Below are 11,371 nucleotides of genomic sequence, written 5' to 3'. Positions count from 1 at the left end.
AGGCCACGAAGAGATCATCTGTATGACTGATCAATTCATTAAGATTTAAATATGGTTCTTTTAAAAATGAGAACTGACTTTGCTACTGGACTCTCATTCTGGTGTGCTAATATCAGTGTCAAGAGATAGTCAACATTTTTTCCTATGAAGGAAGACTGACCAATGGGACAAGGCAAGCTGGGTCTGGAGCAAATAGTAGGTGAGCCAATAGTGGATGAAGCCATCTTTCATCCCACCCCTTCTCTGTCTGTTCCTCCCTCCCTCCCTCCTTCCCTTCCTTTTTACTATCCACCTCTCACTCACTTGTTCACTCTCCCTCCCTCCCTCCCTTTGTGACAAAGCTAGCTTAAGTTCAAACATGCATGGGAAAAAAATTCAGCACCACCTGCTAAACCACCACACCTTCCATTTGTCTCCGGACACCTTAACTATTCAGTCACATCTCCTGTGTTGTATGTGTTAACCTCCACAGCAAAAAGTTGGGGCCTGACTACACCATCAAACACTTGGGGATTTGCTCCACTTATAAAATGAGTGAATTTCAAGTAATTGTTTCCTGCCCATATGAGGCAAAGCCTGAATCTAATTGGTCCAGTCCTATTTCCTCCCTGCCTAGGGGCTTCTATTTTTTTCTTGTCAGAAGGATAAAAAAGGGGGGTTCTCCGCAGACAGGGAAGTGCTTATCTGTAGAGGAGGGGAGGAGGAAGGAGAAGAGCAGGGGGGGGAAAGAGAGGGAACACAAGAGAGGGGCAATGAAAGAGAGTGGAGAGTGATGTGTGTGAGAGAAAGAGGGGCAGGAAAAAATAGGATTGAAAGGTGGTGGCGAGAGCATGCCTGCAGATGCACACACATACACACAAGCAACACCAGTATTCATCTCTCTTCGCAAAGCCTCTGCTGCCCTAAGCCATATCTTTTTTTATTCACACCACCACCACCACCACCCCACTTATACATCTATTTTTTAATAGCTTCAGGAGCTCTCTGGCTGGCAAGATAAGAAAATGGACCGGAAGGAAGGTCTTAAGATAGTTCCCTTGAACTGCACCTCCTACAGGCACTTCAAATGGAACTGCAAGTAGAAGGCTTTTTTTCTCTTCTGCTTGTGTGGTCAATTGTATCAGCAAGACTGGAATTCACAGCAAAAGACTGCAAGTTCATTCCCATTTCCCTTGCTGTGTAATCGCATCCTTACTTGGAAAGCTATTGTTAAAAAATACCTCAGTCTGTAACTGGTTGAAACTTCTATATAACTATATATGTAGAAAGAGCTTCAACTCCCTCCCTGTGCCTGTGCGTGTGTGAACAAAAAAAAGGAATGAACAAAAGGAACAAAAAGGAACAAAAGAAGAAAAAAAGAAGGAATAAAAAGCAGTGGGTTTGAGGGAGAGTTAAAAGTGTTTGAAAATGTTTTTTTCTGTTCCCAAGAATGAAGGAAAATGTGAATTTTGATAAATTCTTTGAAACAATTAAAGTAAATTTATGCTCATTTACACAGGCTAAATTAAGTTGGTAAAGCTATTTCCAGCATGGAAAGGACTGTGTTATGTCTGTCTTCCACACAAATGCTAAAGGTAAGGAGCCTCTCATAACAAATAAGTGGCAACAGTGCTTCATTCCCTACATAGAATCTTACCCAACGTTTAAGAGTTACATGTTCAAAGCCATCATTTCATTAAAAAAAAAAAAAAAAAAAAAACCTCCAGTTGTTACCTTGAAGAAAAACTGACATTTGTTTTGTTTTGTTTTTGGTAAATTCAAAGTGGAAAGTGCACACTTCCATCGTGCTGTTGCATTACTGACAGGCATCACTGGGGGCTTCTTGTTGGAACTACCCTGCATATTGGAAGTGTGTTTTCTCCTGAAACAGCTGACCAAATTTTGTGGAAGCTGCTTCAAATACTTGGACAAAACAGCCCCTTTCAGAAGCACTGCTGGTGCTCTGTGTGGCCAAGGAATCTGCATAATTCAGGGATGAGCAGCTGTTGCGAGACTGCATCCCACAGCATTCCCCACCAATCATGGAATTGTCCTGAAAGGGACCTGTAAGTCCATGGGCTAGGACGGCAAGGGCTGATGGGAGTTGCAGTCCTAGAGGGACACATTTTACTCACCCTGATGGAGAGTCAGCAGTACCTGGCAGCAGATGTTTAGCAATGGCGGGAATCACAATGGCAGTCCCTGCCATTGTGATCCCCCACCACTCCCCATAACCCATGTGCATTCATTGAATACAGGGAAAAAATCCAAATGTACTTCAGAAGGGGGTCTGCTGTGGTTAACTTTAATATGTAAGCATGGTTTTCAGAACTTAGCTGTTCATTTGTAAGGTGAGAGGGCACCGTGCATCACTGCAGCAATAATAAGCATTGAATGGGGACCTCTAAAAAAAGTAGAATGAATTTCTATAATTACTGAGCTAAGACATCATTCATTATTTCCCAGCTCTCTTATTCTGCCTCAATGAGGACAAAGTGCCATATTACTGCATTCCCAGGAGTCGAAGGGATATAGCTCGCTCACATTTTAGGGCTGGAAATGTGGTGCGCTATGGATCATTATAATGCTCCTCTTGTGCCATTTGCCCCTTCCACCATTCTAGAGTGATCAATGCCTTTTGTCCTGCCAGCTTAAATTTTTTTAATAATAAGGCATGAATTGCTCTAAAACTGTTTTTTAAAATGAATTCAGTGTATCTTTTCTTGATCAGTGTTAGCTAATGCAGTTTCTCAGTAGGAAGGAAATAGTTTGATGGGGAAGGATCTATTAAGTGATCTGCTTCTGGTGCTCAGTCACAGTAAGACACGTTTGATTTTGCCAACTTGTTCTGGATGCAATAATGGCAGTTGTGTGTGTGTGTTGTTTTTTTTTTTTTTCAGGCGGTTGAAATTTTTCCAAGTTCAGGCAAGGATACATTTGAGATTTCCTTGTGTTAAGTGGGCTGGCTGGATAGCTCAGTGGTTTAGGTGTCTGACTGCGGAGCCAGAGGTTGAGAGTTTAATTTTCTACTGTGCCTCCTGCAAATGTAACAAGCTGCACAGTCCCAAGGTGCATGCGGATTAAGGGAATGGTAAACCACTTGAGTATTCTCTACCTGGAAAACCTGAAAAGAGTCACCAAAGATCAGAATCCACTTGATGGCTTGATGATGATGATGATGATCATCATCATCATCATCATGATCATCATCATCATCATCATCATCACCGTCATCGTTATCGTTGTCGTTGTTGTTGCCGTCGTTGTTGTTGTTAAAAACACCAGGCAGAGTCAAATTATAAAAACATTGACTGGTATTATATAACATATGTAATTTTAGCCAAAAACCTAAGCTTTTGTTAAATATCTGCACGGTATGTATTCTGTTCCTAGTACAGTAGTACCTCAGTTTACAAATGCCTCGGTTAACGTAATTTTCAGTTTACAATTCAAAATCCATTGAAAATAATGCCTTGGTTTATGTTTTTTTTTTTGGAGGGGGGTGTTTTATGAAGAAAGTTTCCCCAGGATGCATTGTGCCTGGATGCGGCGCCCCCGTTCCTATGGCAATCAACTTTTCGGTTTATGAATCTTTCGCATTACATAACGTCCTGTAGAACGCATTAAATTCGTAAACCAAGGTACCCCCGTATTACAGTGGACCCTCTACTTACGGAATTAATCCGTACTGGAATGGTGTCTGCAGGTCGAAAAGTCTGTAGGTCGAGTCTCCATTAACTTACAATGCATTGAAAACCGATTAATCCCGTAACTGTCTGTTTTTGTTCCATTTTTGTTCCATTTTGGTTTTTTTCTGGTCTGTAAGTTGATTCTCTGGCTGCAAGTCAAACCTAAATTTTGCGGCCAGAGAAGTCTGTAACTTGAAAGTCTGTAAGTCGAGCTGTCTGTAAGTTGAGGGCCCACTGTACTGTTTTTGGAACTCTGATGGCGTTATTTCTGAGATTTGTAACTGCTTATAATAGTGGGTCAAATGTCTTGATATTGCTCCCAAAGCCCCAATGACTATGGGGACCACTGAAGTGTGTTTCATCTACAAGCAAAATGTTTCAGTTGCCACGTCTCTGTACTTTGTTAGTTTTTCCAATTCTTTGTTTTCATCTTTGGCATCCCCTTGGAATTGCAGCATTAATGGTCCATACATTTCTTTGTTCTATCACTACTATGCCTGGTGGGTTATTTTCAAGACCTCTACTCTAATGTTGCCACTCAATCATGTCCTCCTCCTCCTCCTTCAGTGGGCTTTTCCTTGTTGCATGAGCAGTTCTGACCTAGGCAAGGCAAAAGGCACAGCTCTGCTTTCCTACTAGCTACTGCCAGAAGCTCCCAGATGGACTGCAGATTCTGGAACATTAGGCCTCCTTCCTCAAAACAAAGCAGAGGTCCTGTCTAAGAATGTTGGTGGGGCTTTTAACTCAGCCAGCATTTCAGTGGGTTTTGGCCTTCATCTAAAACACACAGCTTGTGGAAAGACTGAACAAAGAGACTGAGGCAAAGCAAGCCTTCACCTAGATGTATGAAAGGGGAGAATTTTAAAATGAGTGGAGAAGTGAACAAAGTCAAGCACAGCCTTGTGTGTGTGGCACGGCCACTCTAGACATTTAGCTGCCTAAAGTAAAAGTTAAAGTGGTGCCCCCTTCCACAGCATGCATAGAATCCAGCCAAACTGGCAATTGAGCCTACTTTTGGCAAAACTGATAAGCCAGCATTTTCCACAACACCTGGAGGCAACAGAGATTCAGGACAGGCTAGCTTAAAAAGTGCAACATAACCTACAATATGCTACACATTATCTATTTGTGGGTATCTACCTCACTGTGCCGAATGGCAATAACAAACCCTCAGAAAGCTGGGTTGTCACTGGATATTTTAGGAACACAAAACTCGAAAACAGAACTTGAAGAGCAGAACTGAAGATCTGTGGGTTGCAAAAATATTTTTGGTAATTTTTTTTCTCCCAAAAGCTTAACTGGAGGTCTAATTTTCATTCAGATCGCATTGCTATCACTGGACTGTGGCACTTCAGAGTGCAGGAGGGAGTCCACATGACAAAATGCTGTTTGTATACATTCCCTGTACTTTCAAAAAAAAAAAAAAAAAAAAGGAAGACAAGCAGACAAAGAAACAAATGCCTATACAAAGTATACAGGTGGTTGATGGGAAAACAGATGTCCTTTTGCAATGGAATTGGTAATAGGAATGGTTTGTGGGTAAATAATGCTGGGGAGGATGCACTGATTGTGGAAAATGTATGTAATAGCAAGAGGAAACAGAAGCTGGGGAAGCAGCATGAAGAAGGTGTGTACATTCAGTTGCAAAAGGGCTGACCAAGTAAGCGTTGTCCTGTTCCCAGAGATTTCTGGGCCAAAACCTGAGAACAGGAGTAGGTAAGTCCTTGTGATACCACAGAGGCATGGCAGCCAAGGGTTGGAGAGGAAGCAAGCACCACACATAGACCACTAGGACCTTTGTGCTGAAAGTGTGGCAATCATCATGGAGGTGGATGCCCAGACTTCACAAACATCTCTGTCTCTCACCCACAAAATGTCAGCATTTTCTCCTTCTCCAGGACTGCTTATGTGGAGATTTGTGTCCCTTCCTAAAGTCCTGGGGAAGCATAGCAAATCCCTGAGACTTTGGCTGGAACTGTGAGACCTGTCAAGACAAGATAGTGATGGGGTGAAGGTGTTTGGAGCTGCTGGAGATCCTTGATTCTGTATGTGGTGAGATATCTGAAGAATATGAGCACATCTGTAGACAGTGTTCTTCGGGACTAGACTGGCCATTGGAATCTCCTTGACAGGAACAGAGATAATGGCTTCCTCTGAAGCACTGGAAAATGTCTGAGCAATAAGCTCTCCCTGGCCCTGTTCGGTTTTGGGGGGCTGTTCTAATTCCCTCACTTAGTTCTTTCACTCTGATTGACTTGGTCTCTTGGACCCAACTTCCTGCGTCACCTCCTGGCTTCCATATTACATTTGCATATGGCTCAGACCTGGCAGAGAGTAGTGCTTGTATAGGAATTGAGTACTAAGGCAACTAAAAGAATATGTTATGGGAAACAGACAAGAGATGAATGATGAAGGTGGAGATTGATTATGATGATGATACATAGGAATACACTGCGGAAGTGGCTGTTCTAAAGAATATCATTCCCTTATCAGTCTGTCTGTCCTCCATATTCTACTTTTGAGACTGATCTTCAGAATGGTGTGCTGGGGGAGCTGAGGAAACCTAGAGATGGGGTCCTTTTCAGATGTAACTTCTGGAATTTGAAATAGCCTCCCAAGAGAAGTTCTCATGGCATCATCATTACTCCTTCAGAATACTCTGAACTTTTTTTAGTATTATTTTTTTGATCGTGGTTTTCTGACTATTATTGCAGGCTGTAGGTGTCTGTTGCCTTCTTTCAATATAGTTATTTATATTACTTTGGATTCCCAACTCCCATCGTGGATTACCAGGCCCATTTATTCATTTTAGAAATATGGGATAAATACATAAATAATGAATTTCTCCAATTAAACATAATATTGTTTGCTCAACAATATAAATCTTTCTGCTTCATGGGCTTATTAATTAACTTATTGTTAACTGAAAAACTTAAAACACATGCTACTGTGTGGATAGTTTCTCACACTGGGCTTATGAGAACATTATAAAACCAAGGATTTCATCACTACAGGAAGGTGCCAACAAGTCTGAAACAATGCAGACTTTTGTAAAAGCCCTCTATTTATATGTGATCTGCGACAAATCCAGTTCCAATCGCTGGTGTGACCTGCGCCAACACCACTCTCAGTAACATCTACATCCTTCCCTCAGAAGGAAATATGATACATCAAAGTATGAAACTCAAGAATAATGTTTGCTGCAAGAAATGTTTCTGCAGCCAGATCATCTAAATGTCATTAAGAAGAATCCACTAATGTGAACCCAATGTTCTGCCTTGAATCACATTTGTGGGGTCACTGTAGTATTATTCTTGGATATAAATCTGTGCAAGAGTCTTTCAATGCCTATGTTCTATTATAATCTGCTCTCAGAATACCTTACTGAAAATAAGAGTGGAGGGAGTTAATAACAGTTGCTCCAAACTTGAATTTGGTGCAAGTGCATGTTTCCTCTTACCCATAAGCATTTAAAGTTAATACAAATTGTTTCTGGTCACCCAAAATGTGTTCTGGATGCGTGACATATGGAACGATGATTTCTGAACAAAACTGCTAGTCCCACAATTTTCCAAGTACCATGACGGTTGCCCATGATAGGCACAAAGAAGAAGAACAGAGTGCTGCCCGTTCCATTTATATTCACAGGAGCATTGGATGACTGAATGATGCTGTCTTCAGTATTATTCATGGCTGGGTGGATGATATTCTATGAAAGACAACAATTTAATGCTTATCTATTAAAACCTAAGAGACTGTTGCCAATGTCATTGACTTCAGTCACATAAAGAATACATGAAGGACATTTCTCTGACTTCCAGAATGAAGCTATGCAGACCATTTCTCACTGCTGCAAAAGTCCATTCTTATTTAAATCTCTCTGGGGATCTTGTTTTCAAATCCTAAGACATCTTGTTATGTCTAAAACAGGTACTCTTCTACATAGGGCTAACTGATCACATGTGAAAATTACTATGCTAGTTTCTGTTGAATTTTTCTTTATGGAAATGGACAGTTCTGTTTCTGATGAAATACAAACTGTCAGGCAATCTTATCCACCATAGACATACTATACTCCATTATTTTTGGTTCAGTGTTGGATTCTTAAGAAACTTGCTATGTTCTTCTTATTACCACCTGTTAGGGACAAAAGGATTAATACATGAGTAATAATTGATTGGATTGAATTGACAACTGATTTTAAATGTCAATTTTAGCCAGAATTGACTCCATGGGGCTGGTCCTAGACTCCCACTTTGCTATAAAAAATGAAGGAGAAATCATGCTTTCCCAATTTTATACAAGGCCACATGAGACTGGTTGATGAATGTTATTTCAGTACTGGCAATGGGACAGTGTGCTCCCATCCTTCCTGTGGGCCACAGGTTTGCTTCAGGGGTGTCACTAGTCATGGAGGTATCATTCATTTTGTTGTGTTTAGTTTTGGACTCCAGTTTACAGAAAACTACAAGAAATCCCTAGGCATACATCTAGGAATTCCAGCCTACAAACCTTGTAGACACCTTCATTTCACTCACCTGGACAAGGTTCTACCTCTGAGGCTGCATTGCTGTCTCAAGCCTGCACTTCCCATTGTTAATATATATATGGGGGAAAGGGTTTATGATGCTTTCTGGGAATTATAATTTTGCTGCTCTTTGGACTCTATAGAGAGTGCCTCCTGAAGAACTATATCTCCCAGAAAGCACTGTGGCAGCTTACTTTTTTAATTCATTAATAACAGGAAATACAGGCTGAGACATCCATCCAGTCCTGGAGACAGACTGGGCAGTTTAGATGCACAAAATGTAGGTGTCTGTAAGTGTAGATCTGTGGGCCGGAATTCCAAGAATTGTGCCTGGGGGATTTTTAGAGAATTCTGGGAGATGGAGTTAAAGAAAAGAATGACATTTGCCTATTGCTAGGTTGAGCTGGCACAGACAACTCTATTTTCCAAGAATACATCACTATTTCTCATCCATTCAGCCAGAAATGTGCTATTTTAGGCCATTGCCTAACCCTGCGTAATGGTGGATCCAACTCTGTTACCTGTGAAAAATTGACCAAAGATATGTTGTTGTGTCACACAAAGTTGTAGATCGCTGGCCAGGCATAGCATTGGCCAGCGTAATCATTATTTACTGCCCACCCGGGATTAGAGCGAGACTGTTCTCGCAGCTTCTAGAAATTATGCAAGAGGCGGGGAAGCCCTGGGTATTTAACGGGCTTTCCCGCCTTGCACTGCCCTCTTTCGTTTCGGGCTCCCACCTGCCCCCCCTTTTTTTCTAGTGTGAGTTTTTCTGGTCGCCTTTTGGGGCCGGATAGGAATTTTTGACCTTCATCCTGATTGGCTTTTGAATGGGGGGGATTTTTCGCCTATCCCACACTGGATGAGGGTTGTTGGCATTTTGGTGGAAATCATTTTGGTTACTTTGGCGGGTAGCGCAGAAATAGCTGGTAGTTTTGGTGTGTCCCAATGTGTAAGCCAACAGCACATCCGACTTCCCAGCACTGCAGATTGTGCGATTACAGTATCTATGGCGGAAGGATGCGCTGGGCCACTCCTGGACCAACAGTCATCAGCCAAGGATGGCTTGAGGTCTGGGGGTGTTTATTAGTGGCTGTCCGGGTTCTTGTGGTCTGGAGACCACTGGAACTTGGAGCCGGGGACTAACCCATTTATTGAGAGAGAGGGGTATAGGCATACCCCTACAAATCACCTGTTTCCGCACTACAGCAGGCCCCATCTTGTTTCATAAGATTGCCGTTTATTTGATGTTATCAATAAAGTGGCCCATATTTTATCCAATATTTTTCTTGCATCTCTATTCCGGGGTTGGGGCAGCAAGATTATTTAGCTCTTGTCCTCAGACTGTTCATGGTAAGACCAAAACTATCCTGCTCCATGATTCAGGCTTGCCTAAATTCTGTTCCCCATGACGTGCCACCTAAAGCAAATCCTTTTCCTTGCCCCATCTATCAGCTGTGCTGAGTCAACGTTTAGAAAAGTATTTGTTATGTCAAGTACAAGGTGCTGTGATGTCCACCTTATTGTTCTTTCTGTGGATTAAGTTTTTTTTGGGGGGGGGGGTTAGGAAATCAGTGCATGGAAACACTCTTCTATCCATCCAGCATCTGGTGCCTTGTCCAAGGCATGGTTCAAGCTCTGTCCTCATTGTGCTTGTGAAGTATCTTGAATGCTCATACACAACCATTTTCCATCAGTCTTTTTCTTCTGTCATGTGTGGTGATCATTTCTCTATATGGACTGGCCCACAGATATGATGTCAAAATTTGTGTTACAGAGCTGACTATAGAGGAGGATGGAAAGATGAACATGTTTAATCCCATATAACACAGCAGGAAGCAAGAGCAGTAAAATCTGTTTGCATTGCCAAGCAAGGTGGATATATGGTTCTCCAGCTATTGTTGAACTACAGTTCCCATAATCCTTTACAAGTGTCAGTGTTGGCTACGGCTGATGGGAATTGCAGTCCAATAACATTGGAAAAGCCACACATTTCCTCCTCTGCTCTCTGCCAACTGTAGAACCAGTGTCAACTCCCTGGGACGGTTCTTAACAACCTCAGTATAGCCGCCTAGAGTGGTCTTAATTGACTAGATAGGCGGGATATAAATAAAATAAATAAAATAAAATAAAAACAACAACTGTTTGGAGTGATAAGGAAACCAGACTTCCATAATGTCTGCCTCCTGTGGTGTTTTTTGTTTTTTAATATGCTTTTCCTCATAAACACCTAAGCAGCTCATTCTATCATAGAAATCTGTCTCTGTCCATTCGGGGGGGGGGGGGGGGAGAGTAGCATTCCAAATGGTTAATCCACAGACTTCCAGCATCTACTATGAGGAGAAGAGTGACTATTAATGGTGCTGAATCTCTGCTAAACTTTTCTCACCAGAACATGGACCGACAACTCCAATGCAGACTTCAGAGATGAAATCTGAATTACAAAAGCCTGACAGGGTGAAAAGCCATATTGTATTGGAGGGTCAAGGAAGCTTCTTTCCTTGTGTGGACCCAATTACTAGGATATGTTGGTCAGGCCCAGGGAGCTAAATGCTGTGAAGAAAGACTTGCTACAGGAAGGGGGTAGAGGCCACTGTTCCTCTTTGCTAAATCCACAGTCATAAAATGCACTGATCCTAGGAAGCTCTGTCTTTGGCAGCTTACTTCACTCTGAATAATAACAGCTAAAAAAGATTGAGGAGATTTGGACAGTTGACTGCATGCCGAGGGTCACGGAACTGAAGATCTTCAAAGATCTCTTGAGCTAAATTTAGTCCCACGTCTCCCTTTGGTTCTCTCAGGACCTTGCCTCATGACCTCTGAGTCACAAAAGTGAGTTTGTAAGGAATCAGTGTGGTTCTTAGTCACAGACTCTCCAGTGCTGCATCAAACTGTCCTGGTTTGCACACAAAAAGTTGTGTTTTCTGTAGAACATCTGGTCTTCAGAACCACATTTTACCATGACAGAAGTTCTGCAACACATGTTATGTCTTTGGCTCCAGCACATATTTATTTCCTATGTTTCATAATGCATTCATTATACCAACCTTTGTCTTAACAATATCGTCTGCAATGTTATTGTCTTTTTAGTAAGCTTGTCTTGGTAGTGACCAAGAATAATCGGCAAACGCCATAGGGATGTGCAACTATCTGAGTGCCTAATCTGGCCAGAGGA

Source organism: Pogona vitticeps, chromosome 2, assembly GCF_051106095.1.
Source record: "Pogona vitticeps strain Pit_001003342236 chromosome 2, PviZW2.1, whole genome shotgun sequence".
Taxonomy (NCBI): domain Eukaryota; kingdom Metazoa; phylum Chordata; class Lepidosauria; order Squamata; family Agamidae; genus Pogona; species Pogona vitticeps.
Note: the sequence above shows the minus strand (reverse complement) of the source record.